Source organism: Erpetoichthys calabaricus, chromosome 1, assembly GCF_900747795.2.
Source record: "Erpetoichthys calabaricus chromosome 1, fErpCal1.3, whole genome shotgun sequence".
Classification (NCBI taxonomy): domain Eukaryota; kingdom Metazoa; phylum Chordata; class Cladistia; order Polypteriformes; family Polypteridae; genus Erpetoichthys; species Erpetoichthys calabaricus.
The window spans coordinates 45,129,208-45,147,489 of NC_041394.2; the positions used below are offsets into that span (position 1 = coordinate 45,129,208).

Sequence of the window (18,282 nt, forward strand, 5' to 3'; positions counted from 1 at the left end):
ACTATCCAGATTTGGAAGCACAACAAAAAAATAATGTAACAGGGTACTGTCTTTGTCCTGTCAAGTTAATATGCAATGGCTACCTTCCTTCCCTAGTTATCCTTGAAATTTTTTACTGTTGCTACTACAAATTGTGTCATTACCAACTTCTTTATTTCTGCTGTGTTCTCAGCACTTCCGACAAAGAGCCAGATTCCTTCAGGATTCCATTGCATAACTCCTTACAGTCACTCGTCACCTTAAGATGTTTATCCGTTCTTGAAGAGGGACGATTTATATGTAGGATCGCGAAATACTTTTAGATTCGCATAGCACTGCATCTATATGTCACACATTTAAATTATTTTTTTTCAGTAATATCAAATATGAAGTTTCTGCCTTTTGTCATAAGCAATGCTCAGATTCTCATATAGCACCTACACAACGGTAACCAGCTACATCCCTCAATGCCCCCACCCCACCCCCGTCCGTTTCTTCCAACCCTCCTACTCCCTAAAGTACAATGACATCACACTAAAGAGAGAGTGAGGAGAGGGAGAGTGAGTTGAGTCCAGATGGGTGGAGTTTGTGAATCGACAAAAATGGGAGGTGGTGAAAGTTTGAAAGGCTTGCGGATTACAAAAAGGAAAAAAAAAGTTGAGAATGTGTGCTCGATGGAGGGGGTCCCTTTAAAGAAAAGCTTGGACTTGTGATCCAGTAAAGCAGCAAGCTCACAAGCTGAGACTGACACTACGGAACTGCCAGTTATACGGTACGAGAAGCATGCTTTAAAGGTTTTGCACGCTTGCACGATTAAGAGGTTAAAGACATTAAGTTAAGATGCTCCTTGTAAAGTAACGTTCCTATCCCGATTGTGCAACACACTATAGTAACCGCATTTGATTATAGTTGCGTCGAGTACAAGTTTTTTTTCCCCCTCAAATTAGTTCGTTTTGGATGCAAACGTAGTTTTTGAAGTCATCGCCTAAGTTAAAATGAATTGGCTAAAGTGAATTCAGGTTCCGTAGCAATTAAGTGCTTGGTCTGAAAAACAGTGAACTCTCTTTTTTATAAGTTTGCTCTTTGTTTCTTAAAGATCGGAAGATGACAGTGATGGTTTGTAGGCAACAGATTTAATTAACCTGAGTCATACATTTATGAGCATAAACTGCCTGGGGGCATAACAAATTACCATTTGTTTACTTGGATGCCTTCATTTGTTATTAAAACACCCATCAGCGAATCGTACGGACAAATAAACTGTCTGACTGTAATTTTTTTTTTTTGTTTATTGAAATAGGCGTTTTACATTTATCGATTATGAACCGAGGTGTCTTTCTTTGCATATTTCCCCTAAAAACATGATACTGTACAGTTTAATCTATCTATCTATCTATCTATCTATCTATCTATCTATCTATCTATCTATCTATCTATCTATCTATCTATCTATCTATCTATCTATCTGATGCGGTTTGTTAGGCAGCTACACTTTACATCAGTGTAATGGATTTATTATTAAGTCAATGCTGAATACATTAAGTTGCCATTTTAAATATTCAAGTATTTATATTATTTCTGTATATTATTAAATATTTTGCGATTACTTAATAAAAAACGAATTCAGAAAATGGATAAATCGAATGATGTATGAAATGGACAGGCTTCAGAAAATGGATGCACAGATTAACTTTGTTTCTTTATTATTTTAAAAACGAGAAAGTTTGTTATTTCTTTTGGGTTTAAGACTTTTTTTTTATCTGTGAGTGACGAGCATTATGTTTGAGACTGTACATGTTGTAAAGTCCAATTTAAACGGACTAATAGAATTAAAGTTTGTAAAACCTTGCTTTTCATTAGTCAGTGTGAAGAGTAACATTGATAAGCTTTCAAATTGTATTACCGTTCCTAACTGAATTTTTCTTAAATATCCGTTTTGAAGATATATACAGCACTGCTGTGCATCCTTACCAAACCGTGGATACCGGGCCCCTTTCCGTGTCTCGATGCGAAAGAAGCCGGCTGATAAGCGGTTGCCTTAGAAGCGCTTGCCATCGTTAAAACGTCTTAAACGAGCTAATGTGAAGCACAAGAAGTAAAACATATTTTCTGCATCCTACGATTGTGAAAGAATAGCGTGAGTTGTTAATCTGTGCTCTGAAAAGCTAGTTCTGAGACATCTGGTGTCCTCTTCAGGGGAGCCCCCTATCTGGAGCGCGGAGTGTCACGTGAGGAGCGTGCCCGTCTGTGTCTGCGTGTGTATGTGCACATCTTTGTTCTCTGGATATCATTCTACTTGGAGACAAAATCAGACCAAAATGTTTTCACAGAGCCTGTAACATAGGAAAAAATGTACACGTGGAGAAAATACACCCAAGAGTGAACGCTTTTTGGCCCATTCAGGCCTAAAAGGACCAATAATCTTTAACGGCACATACTGAAAAAAAGTTCTAGGTGCCAAAGGCAGGTTGTTTAAACGTATTCATCAGACAAAAGTTCACTTTGCAAGGTACTCGTATTATGTGAACGCTTAAAGGTGCTGCTTGCTAGAAGATGGATATAATAGCCAGACAGTATGGCAGGACAGGAGCATCAAATTCAATCTGTTTACTAATGTTTATAAGCGATTCTACCAGCTCCAAAGAAAGAACACAGTTTGGATGGTCCTATCACAGGGTGAACACCAACATAGTGTTTACTCAACATTATGAATATTTACACGATTATTAGTGTAGGTCTTCCTCAGTATAAACCTTGTTGGCGTGCATATACAGTATACAGAGAGTATGAGTGTGAATATGTACATTATATACATTATACGTATGTCTAATAATAGCTGTTTGTCAATCAATCTGTAAAACATTATTTTATATAGTGTTTTTTGATAAACATAAACAGTTGGCCTGGATACAGTATACTATATGTGTGTTACTAATAAACCTACTGATACTACAAATACCTTCAGTCATATTCACTTTCCTAAAAGTGTGCATGTTTTGACAGTACGTTGCTTTTCCCAAAAACAATTAATCTTCGTGATTAATGAACAGCTTTACAATGCACATACAGTACATAATCTACAGGCCAAATTTTTGTGTGTTTCTCACAACCCTACTTAAGCAGCCACTTTATAAATTACTGTTTAGGTAACCCCAGCCCCTGAAGCCACCTACAAAGCAGCATAATAAGTCTATTGAAGAGCAGTTGGTTGATAATATTACTATATCTTTTCATTAATTGGTCTTTCAGTGGAATGAAAGGAACTTATGAAAAGTAATATGAGTAATGTAATGACTGAATATGACAAATTTGTAAATAAGCACAAAGTCAGATACATACAGTATTGTTTCTTAGATGAAAGCAAAAGAAATGACAGAGCTGCCATAAAAGAAAAGAACATTTTTAAAGAAAAGCCTGTGCTTCTTTTAAATTATAGTTCAGTGTTGTATTATGCTAAGACAAGCAGTAGTCTTTCTAAAAGTGAAAAAAAAGTTACAATACAATTAGGCAGCACGGTGACGCAGTGGGTAGTGCTGCTGCCTCGCAGTTGGGAGACCTGGGGACCTGGGTTCACTTCCCGGGTCCTCCCTGCATGGAGTTTGCATGTTCTCCCCGTGTCTGTGTGGGTTTCCTCTGGCCGCTCCGGTTTCCTCCCACAGTCCAAAGACATGCAGGTTAGGTGGATTGGCGATTCTAAATTGGCCCTAGTGTGTGTTTGGTGTGTGGGTGTGTTTGTGTGTGTCCTGCGGTGGGTTGGCACCCTGCCCAGGATTGGTTCCTGCCCTGTGTTGACTGGGATTGGCTCCAGCAGACCCCCGTGACCCTGTGTTTGGATTCAGCGGGTTGGAAAATGGATGGATGGATAATACAATTAAGCGAATAAATGTTTGTTATATCACAGCCTATTTTACTCTGTTTCAGAAACACAAACACCACCTGGGCATCCTGGTGGCAAATTTTCAGTTTTTGCGTATATATTTAATTGATATAATGTTTTATGTTTTCACAATCATTAAATGAAGTAAATAAATTCAACAGTGTATTAATAATTGCCTGACTATTTTGGATGATACACAATGTGTTTACTTCTCAAATACATAGGGAATATCTCAAGTGTAATGGCATAAAAAAAACACATGGCGATTTATGAAGACAGTGGCAGCAAATTCTCCACATATAGCTATGACTATACCTTGCATTGTATTATATTGTATTGTTCTTAAGCCAATGCCTGAGAGTTATTACAGGTGCAAATAGGCAAGCACAAGAGGGGACACCCACTAACTTTTCACCAACAAACATGATGTTTCATTCCTTATGATACAATGTCAAACTGGCTAAGATGAGTGCATTGTGAGTAATCTCAAGTAATAATCTCAGTATTCTAAATATTCAGAAAGCTGTCATAACATGACTTTAATATATTCTGTGTGGCGATCATTGCCCATAGTTATGATCTATCAAAGAGGAAGTCTGTTTAAGGCCCACTTAACAATTAATGACTAGGTTGGGGACCACATAGATTAAGAAGGATTTAATATGCTGCTTTAGTTACAACAGGGTTTGAGAAACACTCATAATTAATCTTAAGATAAAGCTTACAATAGTTTTGGGAAATGAAACCCATGAAAGAGTTTACATGTTGTTTGGTGTGTTTTTTTTAACATACATGTATCAATATTAGTTTATTCAGTTTTGGTAATAAGCCCACAACTAGATAATGGATCTAAATGTGTTAGATGCACATTTATTTATTTATTTATTAATTTATTTATTTTTACTAAAATCTTTACAACTCATACTAAATAAAGTAAGGTCAGAAAATAGATTGATAGATAACACATTGTGACCTACAGGGGGTGCTCCAGCTGCCCAAACCTGACCCAAACTAATGCAGATACTATGTGCAAAACACACAGTATAAACGTAATAAAGCACACAGCAATGCTTTGTCCTTGGCTTCTCTATTTCACCTCCTCCTTCCTTCTTCCAGCAAGCTTTGTCTTCACCCTTTTGACACTGACCCTGGAAGAGTGGCAGCTGGATCCTTTTATGTAATCCCCGGGAGTACTTCCGGTGTTGCAAAGGATTGATCTGGAAGCACTTCCGTGTAAGGTGGGAGATGAATGGAAAAGGGATCAGGGGACCCTGCAGCACCCCCAGAAGCCAACAGGGCTGAGCCACCAAATTCCAGTTCCCAGTATGCCCTTTGGAAATCAGATGTGCTGTAGCAACCCGTGGGGTTGCCACCTAGTGATCCGGGGGAGGTAATTCCCTGAGCACACCTTCTCATCCAGTCCTTCCATTTTGGAGGAGCCTGGTCATTTGCCACAACATCCATATGAAATTGTGAATTACATTATTACAGTAATTTTACTGCAGTTGAAAAGAAAGTATACAAACCCCATTTTATACCATCCTGCATTAAAAATTTTATCTAATATAAATATATATATATATATACTGCATACATCTATATACAGTATGTATATATGTGTGTGTGTGTATATACAGTATATGTGTATATATATATATATATATATATATATATATATATATATATATATATATATATATATACAGTATATACACAATCATCATACAGTAATAAGTCTAAATATGGGCTGAGCAAGTTGGCGGTTCATCTAGGGGACTGCCAAGTAAAAGAACTCCCTCAGCCATATTGGCCAAAGTACTCCACTTTAGCTAGTTGGCCATTCTAAATATTTTTTTTTATGTATATCATCAGTGGGTGATTTTAGTTATTACTTTTTTCAAAAATGCTCTTGTTTGCATTAAATTATACAGTAGCTCTTGACAATATATAAACTGCGTTAAACACTTGTTTTCATATTTTTCATCCATCCATCCATCCATCCATTGTCTCCCGCTTATCCGAGGTTGGGTCGCGGGGGCAGCAGCTTGAGCAGAGATGCCCAGACTTCCCTCTCCCTGGCCACTTCTTCTAGCTCTTCCGGGAGAATCCCAAGGCGTTCCCAGGCCAGACGAGAGACATAGTCCCTCCAGCGTGTCCTGGGTCTTCCCCGGGGCCTCCTCCCGGTTAGACGTGCCCGGAACACCTCACCAGGGAGGCGTCCAGGAGGCATCCTGTTCAGATGCCCGAGCCACCTCATCTGACTCCTCTCGATACGGAGGAGCAGCGGCTCTACTCTGAGCCCCTCCCGGATGACTGAGCTTCTCAGCCTATCTTTAAGGGAAAGCCCAGACACCCTGCGGAGGAAACTCATTTCAGCCGCTTGTATTCGCGATCTCGTTCTTTTGGTCACTACCCATAGCTCATGACCATAGGTGAGTGTAGGAACATAGATCGACTGGTAAATTGAGATTATTTATATTATATATATTATATTTTTCATTATCATGCTTATTTTATTAAATTATATTTTCTAAGTTTAATATGGTAAATGATGCTTTACCAAAACATTAGTGTAGACATGTTTTGTTTATGCATTTGTTAATTTTTTAACCTGCATCTTCTAAAGTAATAAAATCATACAGTGATTAGCAAAATTACGCCACGGATACAGAAACCTGGGTTCAGTTCCTAAGCCAATCCCTGCATATGTGGTGTTTGCATAGTCCTATGTCTGCATAAGTCCTCTGTGGTTGATATAGTGTTCTTCCACATCCCAAAGACATGCAGGTTAGGTTAATTGAAAAGTGTGAATTGTCCCATTATGTGGGTGTGTGGGTAAGTGCCCATTGTGATAGACTTGCCTTTTGTCCAGCGATAGTATTTTTCTTGCCTATAGTGATATTGGGATAAGCAGAAGCACCAGATGAAAGGTAGGCCCAGAAGATGGACAGATTGCATAATACTAACATGATAGTTAAATATTTTTTCCTTATCATTTTTTGGTTGTATTTCCTTCTTTAGACTAATAATTAATTTGAGAAGCTCAAAGAAGTTTTAATAAAAAATTAGCTTAAGAGCATGTATATTATCTGTAAGCTAGCACACATTGAAGTTTAATGTTAATAACTCTCCCCTCAAAAATAAATTATACAATACTGTATATTTGCCCTACTTTGTCATTTGGTGGAAACCTAGGTTGAGTATGTTAAAACTGAGCTGCTTGGTTATTTTGACTTGTGTGTCCACTGGAGTAATCTACTTGTTGAATTGTCAGAAGAATAGCTTGACACGAAGAAGGATGGAATAAAATTCTTTTCAGTACAAGATATGGCAAGACATATAGATACCTCAGAACTAAGAAGTGGAAGCTAACCATTGGGTGCTCAAAAATTCCAAGATACTGAGACTTGTTTGATAAGAAAAAAAAAACAGCATGAGAAGTGGGGTTTTGCAGTGAGTTTAATGGTTTAAGAGGGTTTGCTTTTCTTAGACTTCTTGTTACTTTGGTCAAAGGAAATATCATAGCAGAGGAGTGAGGCAAGTAGACCCCCATGCATCGTTGGCAAAATATTGAGATGGTAATGGGGCAGAGAAGAGGTTTCCTGTTTTACATATTGGGCTACCAGAACAGGCTCCTAATCTTTGGGGCCCTGTATTGGATGAATAGGTTCACACAAATGATGGATTTACATAGCTTGGTTGAGGTAAATTTCAGGAATTATTAAAATGATGACTAGCTGCATCTCTCTTACAGGACTCATCCTTGTTACATTGTATTTATTATGCGTTACACCTGAGAAAAAAAGCAAATATGCCTGGAAGCCTCATGCCTTATAACTTTTTAGGCCAGTCATTAACTTATCTCATGTTAACCATGTTCATTGTCTGCTAAATTTTGGAAGAGACCAGAATTTTAATGGTAACCACTCATCAAACCAGTTGTGGGTTCTCAGTACAGCCAGTCTTATGATCAGTGTCCAGTTTGTGTCCTTATAATGAACGTCCTGCTTAATTAAGGTCATCACTTTTTTTCAAGCTGTTTGACATTTTTTTTCCAGTAAATATTTGTGTTTATTTATTTTTCTTTCTATTGTTGTGTAGTACTCGGCGGTATTTCATTTCTTGATTTGAGACTGCATTTTTCAGTGAAAGAACAAGTTTAGTGTGAATAATATAAAGGACATAAAAGCACTGGAGAAAGTTAAATCTGTTAAATCTGAGAAGTATGAGTGATAACAAAGGGCTGGACAACTATTTTCAGCTAAAACAAATGGTGATAGTGTCTAGCAATAGAGTGGCTGCCTGAAATGTCTTTAAAATATGTTCTTCAACAAACATCCTTGGACATAGATGAAGCTGTGTAAGGGTATATTTCAAATGCATGACAGAAAATATTTCTATCTATAGCCATGAATATATCAGAGAAGTTATAAAGTCAAAAACAACACTTTTGAGCTCCCCAATCTTTTTTCAATGGTATTTCAGAAACAATAAATTAGGGTGATTGATCTGTTGTTGTTAGGACTGGGAAGAAGCTAAATAAAAAAAATATTAAACAAGGAGCTCATTTATGAGATTTAGGCCCTGATTAAGGGTCTGATACCAACAAGAAAACTTAGTTTTACAGTCAAAGGTTTTCTTCTGCAATTTTTATTTTGCTTGTACATGCATTAAAAAAATCAATTCTTACACCTTCTCCTGTAGCTCTTTATCCATCAATGTCTTTCCTTGCTCTCGAGTCAATTGAAATACAGGTGTTGAATTGAATTTAGTTTTGTTAAGTTTGACTTGATTGTATTGAACGTTACATGCTTTTAGTAAATTCAATAAAAGATAAAAAAAATAAATTCATGTGTAGGAAGTAGTTATTGTTCTCTTTCTTCCATTGTTATCTATTTATTTTACCATCCTATTTGTCTTATTTCAGTCTTATTGATTCTTCTTTCCGCAGTTGTATAGATAGGCCAGATGCACTTGGCTTGTCTATTAGCGCTACCTTTATAATTGAGAAGTAAACTTTTTTTTTCCTTTCTAAAACAAAAACAAACCCATGCACACACTCAGCTAATCTTGGCTCTGGATTACCCCACCTTCTCCTGAGAAATCTGTTAATCCTGCAGTTACCTTGGCAAAACAATTTATGCTTCCATGCCCATCTACGGCACTGGTCAACAGAATGATTCAGGGCTAGTTTTATTTCTCTCGTCCACTCTTGGCTTCCGTCTTTCAGCTTGACCTGACCTGATTTCCACTGAGCTTTTGGAACACAACAATTAACAAATTAGTTGAGCATTTTAAAAACAATGGTAGGATATCTTAAAAACAGGTAACCCTCCTTGAAATTTTATGTGTAGTTTTAAAAAATATTATTTATTAATGCTTATTATGAAAGGTGCTATACAAAATTATGCTTAATCAGTATTTATGATTTCACTAAGACTACATGAAATGTATTGCTAAAGTGATATCATTTTACTGTATTTCATCCTTTTCATCCATCCATCTGCCCATTTTCAAGGTGGTTTGGGATGTAAAAAACTCTCACTAAACTGTGAGGCAACAGTGCTAACCACTGTACCATTCTGTTCCCCTTGTCAAATTTTGATCAGTTAAAATGACCAGTCTGTGACGAAAGAAACTTAATTTTTCATCAACTCATTTGATGGAATATGCTTTATTTTCTGTTTATGTAAATAACACCCTCTATTTTGCGAGAAGCTTATTCAGTTACAAAATATTTTATAAATGAGCGTTCCAAAGCCCAGAGAGTTTGCAGACGTGTGCATTTTTTTCTCTGTTGTGAATGACAATCACGTCTTAGAGGAGACGTAGTTTAACAGTGACTTCATCAATTGCCCTAAGCACTTGCTGTCTGACTGCTCTTCACAAGCCATGACTTGAGGCCATGTGAAGACGTTTACTTTTGGTTATGGAAATATAAGGGCAGCTTCATTGCTGAGTACAACTCTTGTTATGTCAATTGCTCGATCCTCTTTGAACTTGATTGTGTCATGCAAGTTTGGGCAGTGGACACTGTTATGCCAGAGTATTAAATTTCAGCTCTTCTCTTATTTAATTTTTTATTTTACTTGAAAGGAAATGACATTCATTCCTGTTTATGTCTGGATATTGTTACTGGAGTATAAAGCTAGAAATCTTCTTTAAAAAGAAAACTGTAATGTTTTCATGGCTGTACATAGCTTAAATCAGGGGTGCCCACAATTTTTCGGCTTGCGAGCTACTTTTAAAATGACCAGGTCGAAATGATCTACCTACATTAAAAATGCTATATATAGATAGATAGATAGATAGATAGATAGATAGATAGATAGATAGATAGATAGATAGATAGATAGATAGATAGATAGATAGATAGATAGATAGATAGATAGATAGATAGATAGATAGATAGATAGATAGATACTTTATTAATCCCAATGGGAAATTCACAATATATATATATATATGTACTGAGTATACTTTATACATAAAATATACAGGTATGTTGCAGTACCTTGCATAACTGAATAACCCTTATGGCACAATAGCAATTCAATACATTTATGGTCACTACAGTATTTGGACTTAATAATCTTCATGTGGGAAAAGGCTGACTCGCATAAATAAGTAGAGCCGAATAATGTAGTCAAGGAGGCAGGACATTTCCTCATGTTTGGGTACTTTTTCTCTGTGAGTAAGTTCCAAAAATGTCCATGAGCCCCATACTTCAGCTGAATGCCATCCTGTACTGTTGGTGAATCACCATCAACATCTTCCCTAAATGGATAGCACTTAAATGTAGCGATTGGCTCAAGTAAAGCTGAGTCTTGAAACCGTCTGTCAAAGTCTGACAGACAATTTTCAATCTGCTCTGTGTAGCGTATGCTGTCAAGTTGCGCACACGCCTTCCATTGCGTCCCCAGCTCTGATGTGAGGTTTTGGATGTTCCCCAAATCAAGGCAGTGCAGCTTTGAGGACAGATGTTGCATTTTTCATTTGAAAGCATTAACTGAGTTAATCATATTGATCATGGTTTTGTCTTTTCCTTGCAGCTGTAAATTAAGCTCATTCAACATGTTGGTCAGATCGGAAAAAAATACCAAGTCTAGCAGCCATTGATCGTTATTAAGTTACTTGTATTCTGTATGTTTAATGACAAGGAGAAACTCCTTTTTCTCCGGCCAGGGATCTCGAAATCTCAGGAGGAATTTCTCCCTAGCCATCTGCCTCAACGAAGGCCTCTTTTATCATCTCTCCATCCTGGAAGGACTTCTTATGCTTAATGATCGAGTGACTCACCCGGAACGATGCTTCGGTGTGTCTGCCTTTGCTTTTGAATTCAGCGGAGTGAAAAATGACTGTCCAATTAACTGCGATTTTAGTTCCCTCTCCTTTCTCTTTCTCAGATTGCTTTTCGGAAGGAAGTCAGTTTTGTAGTTTTTATGAACAGTTCGAAAGTGCCTTTCCACATTTTCCTTCTTTGGAATAGCAATGATAGATTGACAGATCAGACAAACGCACTTAGATTGTGACATTGTGAGAAAATAAAATCCTCTTCCAATTCCACATCCAGCCCATACCCTCCCCCCTAAAACAACAATATTTTTTTTAAATTCCTTCTTTAGTCGATATAAATTGGAAGGCTAACTAGATCACTTAGATAGCCGGAGTTTTGTAGTAGCTCGCGCATTTGATCGTGCGTGAGGGATGACCAGTGTGTTAGAAGTAAAGAGATCTCAGACTGGCCACCCTGTATGTCAATCAAGTGGCAAATGCCATAGAGAGGATATATGATAGAGTAACATTTAAAAATAAATTTTTTTGAATGCAACGCGATCTACCAGCACTACCTTTCCGATCTACCGGTCAATCGCGATCGACATATTGGGCACCCCTGGTTTAAATGTTCCTTATTTCAATGCATTCTTGAGCAGAAACATTAAACATCCAGTGTTTTGCAAGTGTGGATCTAAACAAGAAAATTGAAAAAAAAATACTGCACATAGATTAACTACATAAAAGTACTAAAAAGGATATCTGTACAAATCTCTGGGGTACGGTTTGGAAAAGCAGCAAGATAGTCGCCATAGAAAATGAACAGTTGCTCCAAAAGTAAAACACCAGGAAATGTTTCTCAATATACAATTTGCACTCCTTAAACAGTTAGAAAAATACTGGCTTTTCTAACCAAGCAATGAAATCATCTATCCGTCCATCAAAATCTTTATTTTATTTAGCACTATTTACTCCATGTACCACAACAAGATAGCGTATATGGCAAATAATGGTAAAATATAAGAAATCCATGTCCATAACACTGATATTTCTGCTTTTTGATCTGCTAAAGATATCTTGATCAAATATCTTGGCCAAACCAGCCTCTCATGTGTAATCAATTGGGAAAAATCAAATTCTTCACTCTAATATGCTATTAATAATTGAAATAATTGAGGTGCTCTGTTCTAATGCATCATTGTTGTTCATATCAAGGGTTAACAGAAACAGCTGGCAGTGAAACCCCTTGCTGCGGTCAACTGACCAACCTTTGAACTCCATCCGTGCTTTGCAAAAAGAAAAACAAGTGATTAGTTTCACATCTTACGTTTGTACCCCATGTAGCAGAAAATCACACACAAAGCTTTCATTTGTTTTCACCATTTTGGACTGTTAAAAGTTAAAAAAAAAAAAAAAATGGTAATTTGATCTCAAGGAGATGGTACATAACTGTCATGTAGCATCCATGATCATTGGGTTCCCCAGGGGCAAGACGAAGCAGGATATAGCTTCTATTTGCATGCTTCTAAACTCCTTTGTGTCTCATGTCCTGTAACTTGTGTTCACATCAGATTGCTAGGGTAAGGTTGATGAAGATACCAATAAAGCAACAACCTCAAATTCTGACTGAAGCCATGGTGAAAATGTTTCACGTCAAGTTGCCACCTCAAGGTTCAGAGGTTCCATTCAAACCATATTTCACCAGGTGTTTTGGAATTCCTTTTCTTTTTCTTGGCTAAGAGCCCCATTGGTATTCATTGGCAGAGCCGGAAGTTGAACTTGGAGGTTTCGTGATTTGTGCCTACTACATGGTCTCATATGACAGACAAGAGAGGCATAAATCTATTCCTCACACACCCAAAAGTAACAGTTTTAGGATTGTTTAGGTGGGGCCTTATTGCTTCAAATACAGTCAGTTCTGTGAAGGACAAAAGCAGTTGTAAAGAATACTGGGATAGTCTGACTCTGTTGAAGAAGGAAAGATGATGATGTGATTGGAGCATCTGTGCTAAAATTTGAATCAGGAGGCTCCTGGCTTCAAAGATGTTCAGCTGTGGGCCACATTGAGTTCTTTCAAGCTTAAACGATAACATTTCTTCCTATTTTTTTGTTGGGCAATCAGTGGGGATTATGGAACTAGGATTCATGGATGACTTGGGGGAACTGCCAGGTTTCAGTTTGTTTGTGCTTTGTGCCACCTGATCTTCCCTGAAAGGTAAAAAGAAGTAGATGCCAGTGAAGTGATTGAGGAACATACAAATATTATTTATTTTTTTAAAGCCTGATGTTAAGAATGCTTGTGTACCAAACATGTAAGAAAAAGTAATTATGAATGGCAAAAGCATCATTCAGCAGAAGCCTCCTCATTTGCTCTTTGAATTGCTTGTTGTAATTCAGTTATGGTCTGAGGAGCTACTGTCAATAGGAATTTATGACAACAGACCACAGTTAAGGAAACATAAATGCTTTATGTAGCTCTGAAGTTTTTCTTGCAAAGAAGAGTTTAAGTTTTTTTGTGTTTTATTTAACAAAATACAATATGGATTAATGCAGACAACAAAATGTGACATTTAGCATTGTGTATGGCGTTACATCACACTGTGGAATTTATGTAGACTGCCCAGTCAGCTAAATGTAAGCTGTTGCAGATCACAAAGATAAGCTAAATATTACCCAGTAGCAAGGTCCCACTACAGAGATCACACTCTTCTAAAAATGTCTGTAAGGCACCAGTAATGGGTTCTTTCTTATGGAATGACATGCTCCACCAACTGGCAGATGACCTTTTGCAGTGTTTAAGGTCATGGAGGGGCACATCAACCGGTTTTGAGTCAGAAATCTTAATAGTCATATTCATAGTGTCAAAGGAGAGCATTATACTTACTTAGAAACAAAAGACTCTTGCATAATGTGTCCTTGCCCAATAAGTGTTAGATACAACATATCCCCCGAAATGGACTGTTGATCTCTTTTAAAGGAACATAAGAAATAAGGCTCATATACATTATGAGCTATGCAGGCTTGCCTGTTATTCTTTAAGCTTAGTCATAAGCCCTAGTTGATTGTAAGGCATTATATTTTCTCTTCCTCCTGGTGCATTTTGTTTTTTTTGTGTTCACAGATTTTTGGAAAGATATTCACATGGATGGAAAGAAAGTAGGGCGGCACGGTGGCGCAGTGGTAGCGCTGCTGCCTCGCAGTTAGGAGACCCGGGTTCGCTTCCCGGGTCCTCCCTGCGTGGAGTTTGCATTTTTTCCCCGTGTCTGCGTGGGTTTCCTCCCACAGTCCAAAGACATGCAGGTTAGGTGGATTGGTTATTCGAAATTGGCCCTAGTGTGTGCTTGGTGGGTGGGTGTGTTTGTGTGTGTCAAGTTGGCACCCTGCCCAGGATTGGTTCCCTGCCTTGTGCCCTGTGTTGGCTGGGATTGGCTCCAGCAGACCCCCGTGACCCTGTGTTCGGATTCAACGGGTTGGAAAATGGATGGATGGATGGAAAGAAAGTAGTCAGTTCTTTTAAATAGTATAACCACTTAGGTTGCTTCCACCAGTACATCTATTGAATTAAGACAGCCTTATAAACTGGCACAGGGCCTGCAGAAGACAGCAATACAAAAATGTGGAAGGGCCACAGATAAAGACATAGTTTTAGATTTCCAGAGTCTGAAACATTACCTTATTTTTAAATGAGGAAATTTACACTTTAGAAACTTATTTATTCGTAGTACCAATTGTTAGTGTGTAGCCTGGCACATCTTACTACTTAGTTAATTTTCAGATTAAGCACTCTTACTAATTGGAAATGTTGCTGTTATGGTCACATGACCATTTCCATTAAAAATCCACTGTACAATTTTTAATTTAAGTAACAATAAAAAGCAGTTTAATAAAAGAAATAAATATTTTAACAGATAATAAATAACAAGAAATAGACACAAAACAGTTTTGCTTAATAAATATAAATTAAACCTGTAGGTACAATGATGCTCAGAAACTAAGTAACACAGGTAAATGCAGCTGTATATTCAAAAACATTCATTCTTTCACATGAATGGGATTGTAAATGTAAGCTTTACTATTTAAACTGTTATTTTAATGAAACCAAAAGGTTGAAAAGCCTATGTAAAGTAAAGTAGTTTAATAACATACTGTAGTAATAAGTGTCTTTATCTTTCTTGATATGATCACACATCTTGTACAATAGATAGATAGATAGATAGATAGATAGATAGATAGATAGATAGATAGATAGATAGATAGATAGATAGATAGATAGATAGATAGATAGATAGACACTTTATTAATCCCAAGGGGAAATTCACATACTCCAGCAGCACCTTACTGATACAAAAAACAATATTAAATTAAAGATTGATAATAATGCAGGTAAAGCAGACAATAACTTTATATAATATTAACGTTTACCCCCCCGGGTGGAATTGAAAAGTTGCATAGTTTGGGGGAGGAACGATCTCCTCAGTCTGTCAGTGGAGCAGGACAGTGACAGCAGTCTGTTGCTGAAGCTGTTCCTCTGTCTAGAAATGACACTGTTTAGTGGATGCAGTGGATTTTCAAAAATTGATAGGAGCCTGCTGAGCGCCCGTCGCTCTGCCACAGATGTCAAACTGTCTAGCTCCATGCAATACATATATCCCTATAGATACATCCCTATTGATATAATGGATGTTGTGGGAACCATTTTCAGATTAAACAACAAAAATATACAGCAAAATGCATCATATATAAAAAAACCCATACAGTACACTGTAAACCTGAAGTCACATGAAAAAAATGCCATCAGCTGGACCACATACCATGAAAAAACTTCTGTTATGTTGATATCTGAACATATGAGCATAAAGTTGTGATGTTATTTAAATTCCTGCAGCAAGTCAATGTAAAGTAAAAAAAATGTTTTGGAAGTCCTTACTGAAAGTATACTTTTAAATAGATATCAATCGGTTGTTTTTGTGCTATTCTAACTGCATGTGTAGCCACAATTCTATAATGGAAAAGGCTGGTTTGGAAAATAGAATAGAATAGAATAGAATGCCTTCTATTGTCACTATACACATGTACAATGAGATTAAAAGCAGCTCCTTCAGTGCAGACATATATGTAGAACACAACAAGTAAATAAACAAATAAACAAACAAATAAACAAATGGTGCAAAAAGTTGCAAAAAAAGTTCTGCAACGCTATATACAAATGGAAAGAATAATAACTAAATTGAGTTATTGCACATTATTTAAATACTGGAAAGAATAAATAACTATTGCACTATTGGGTTATTGCACATAATTTAAATATTGCACTATAATGATGATCATGTGCAGTGAGTAGTGGATGCTGGACCCTGAGAGTAATGATATTGTACAGTATGCAGATATTACACAGTTATTATTCAGTACCATTTAGATATTGGATATTGCACAGTTGATGGATAGAAGGAAGTCCAGGGGGTTGGGGGGTTAGACTGTGTAGTCAGTGCATGTGTGAGTTTAGAATGGTTATGGCTTTTGGGAAAAAACTGTTCTTGAGTCTGTTTGTCCTTGTTGTGATGCCCCTGTAGCGCCTTCCTGAGGGCAGCAGGTCAAACAGATCAGAGCCAGGGTGGGAGCTGTCCTTGATGATGTATTTTGCTCTGCTGAGGCAGCGGGAGGTGTAAATGTCCATCAAGGAGGGGAGAGGGCAGCCGATGATCTTCTGTGCTGCCTTTACTACTCGCTGAAGCCTCTCCCTGTCTGCCATGGTGCAGCTGCCGTACCATACTGTGATACAATACTTCAGCAGGCTCTTGATGGATGAGCAGTAGAAGGTCAGTAGCAGGTTGGAGTCCAGGTTGTGCTTTCTAAGGACCCTTAGGAAGTGTAACCGCTGCTGAGCCTTCTTGATGACACACTCGCCGTTGATGTAAAGGGGGGCTAAGTCGGTGCTGTGCCTCCTGAAGTCGACAATGATCTCCTTGGTTTTCCTGCTGTTCAGAGCCAGATTGTTCTTTGAACACCAGGCTGCCAACTTCAGGACCTCCTCTCTGTAAGCTGCCTCGTCTCCCTTTGAGATGAGTCCGACCACTGTGGTGTCATCAGCAAACTTGATGATGAGGTTGTTGTTGTGGGCTGGACTGCAGTCGTGGGTGTAGAGACAGTACAGAAGGGGGCTCAGCACACAGCTTTGCGGGGTACCGGTGTTCAGTGTGCGAATGGAGGAGTGGTGGGGTCCAAGTCTCACAGTCTGGAGCTGGTTGGTAAAATACAAAGAGATGCATTAAGTTGTGGGTGGGGGACTTTGATATTCCTTTGTTGTCCAAATGTCATTCATGATATTTAGATGAACTTGCAGTCCCTTGGTTTTAGGGTCTGCACAATAATGAATGATAGCTTGACTAGTTTATCAGTGTAGTAGATTCACAAAGTAATCTGGTTATCAGCTCCACAGCTATGTAATATCATATAATGCACAAAACAATATATACAGAAGATTTTTTTTTTTTAACTGTAACAGGTTATAGATATATTTATGGTGTTATATTGATTTTCAAGTCTGCTAAAACATCCCAAGTAGACAGTAAGTGCTACCTTTGAAGTATGGCTATGTTAAAGCAAGATGATTAAATAAAAATAGCCGCCTCTGTGCTAACGAGTTAATTAAGTAAAACTACACTCCTGTATGTTGTCTCCAAATTCTAAGTTGTCTTTCTCTTCTTTCTAAAATATTTTAAGAGTGTCAATTAAACTTTAAGCTACAGTATGTGTTGCTGAAGAGCACCAGTACAAGTATCAGTTCACTGTTTATTGGTCACTGCAAAAGCCAACGTATAGAGTAGCACAGAGATAATCTGCCGAGCAACCAGACAACGCCCTGGACATGCACATTTTTCACCACATGAATTTCAAACATTACGCTCTGCTTGAGAAGGACTGATGGATTTGCATTATTTATTTCATTTTGTAACTTTGGAAACCTTTGCATCAGCAGCCTGTTGCTAAATTTCCTATGTAAGAGAAACATTGGACAACTAACATCATCTTGGAATTTAAAAGTACAGTAGATTAACAACAGGTATCTCTAACAAAGTCATATTCTAGAGGTGGTAGATGTGTCTCTAACAAAGTAATATTCTGTGGCTATCCAAGGGAGCTAAAATGTAAAA

The 18,282-nt window shown here is 37.6% G+C and overlaps 1 protein-coding gene across 1 annotated transcript in view; it reads left to right on the plus strand.

The window, feature by feature from the left end:
• Positions 1-602: 602 nt before the first annotated feature.
• The window catches only part of loxl2b (lysyl oxidase-like 2b), a 112,731-nt gene continuing 95,051 nt past the window's right edge, over positions 603-18,282 (plus strand). Inside the window, exon 1 of the mRNA XM_028798872.2 lies at positions 603-751. The gene's annotated coding sequence lies outside the window, so the exon portion shown is untranslated. The remainder of the gene's footprint in view (positions 752-18,282) is intronic.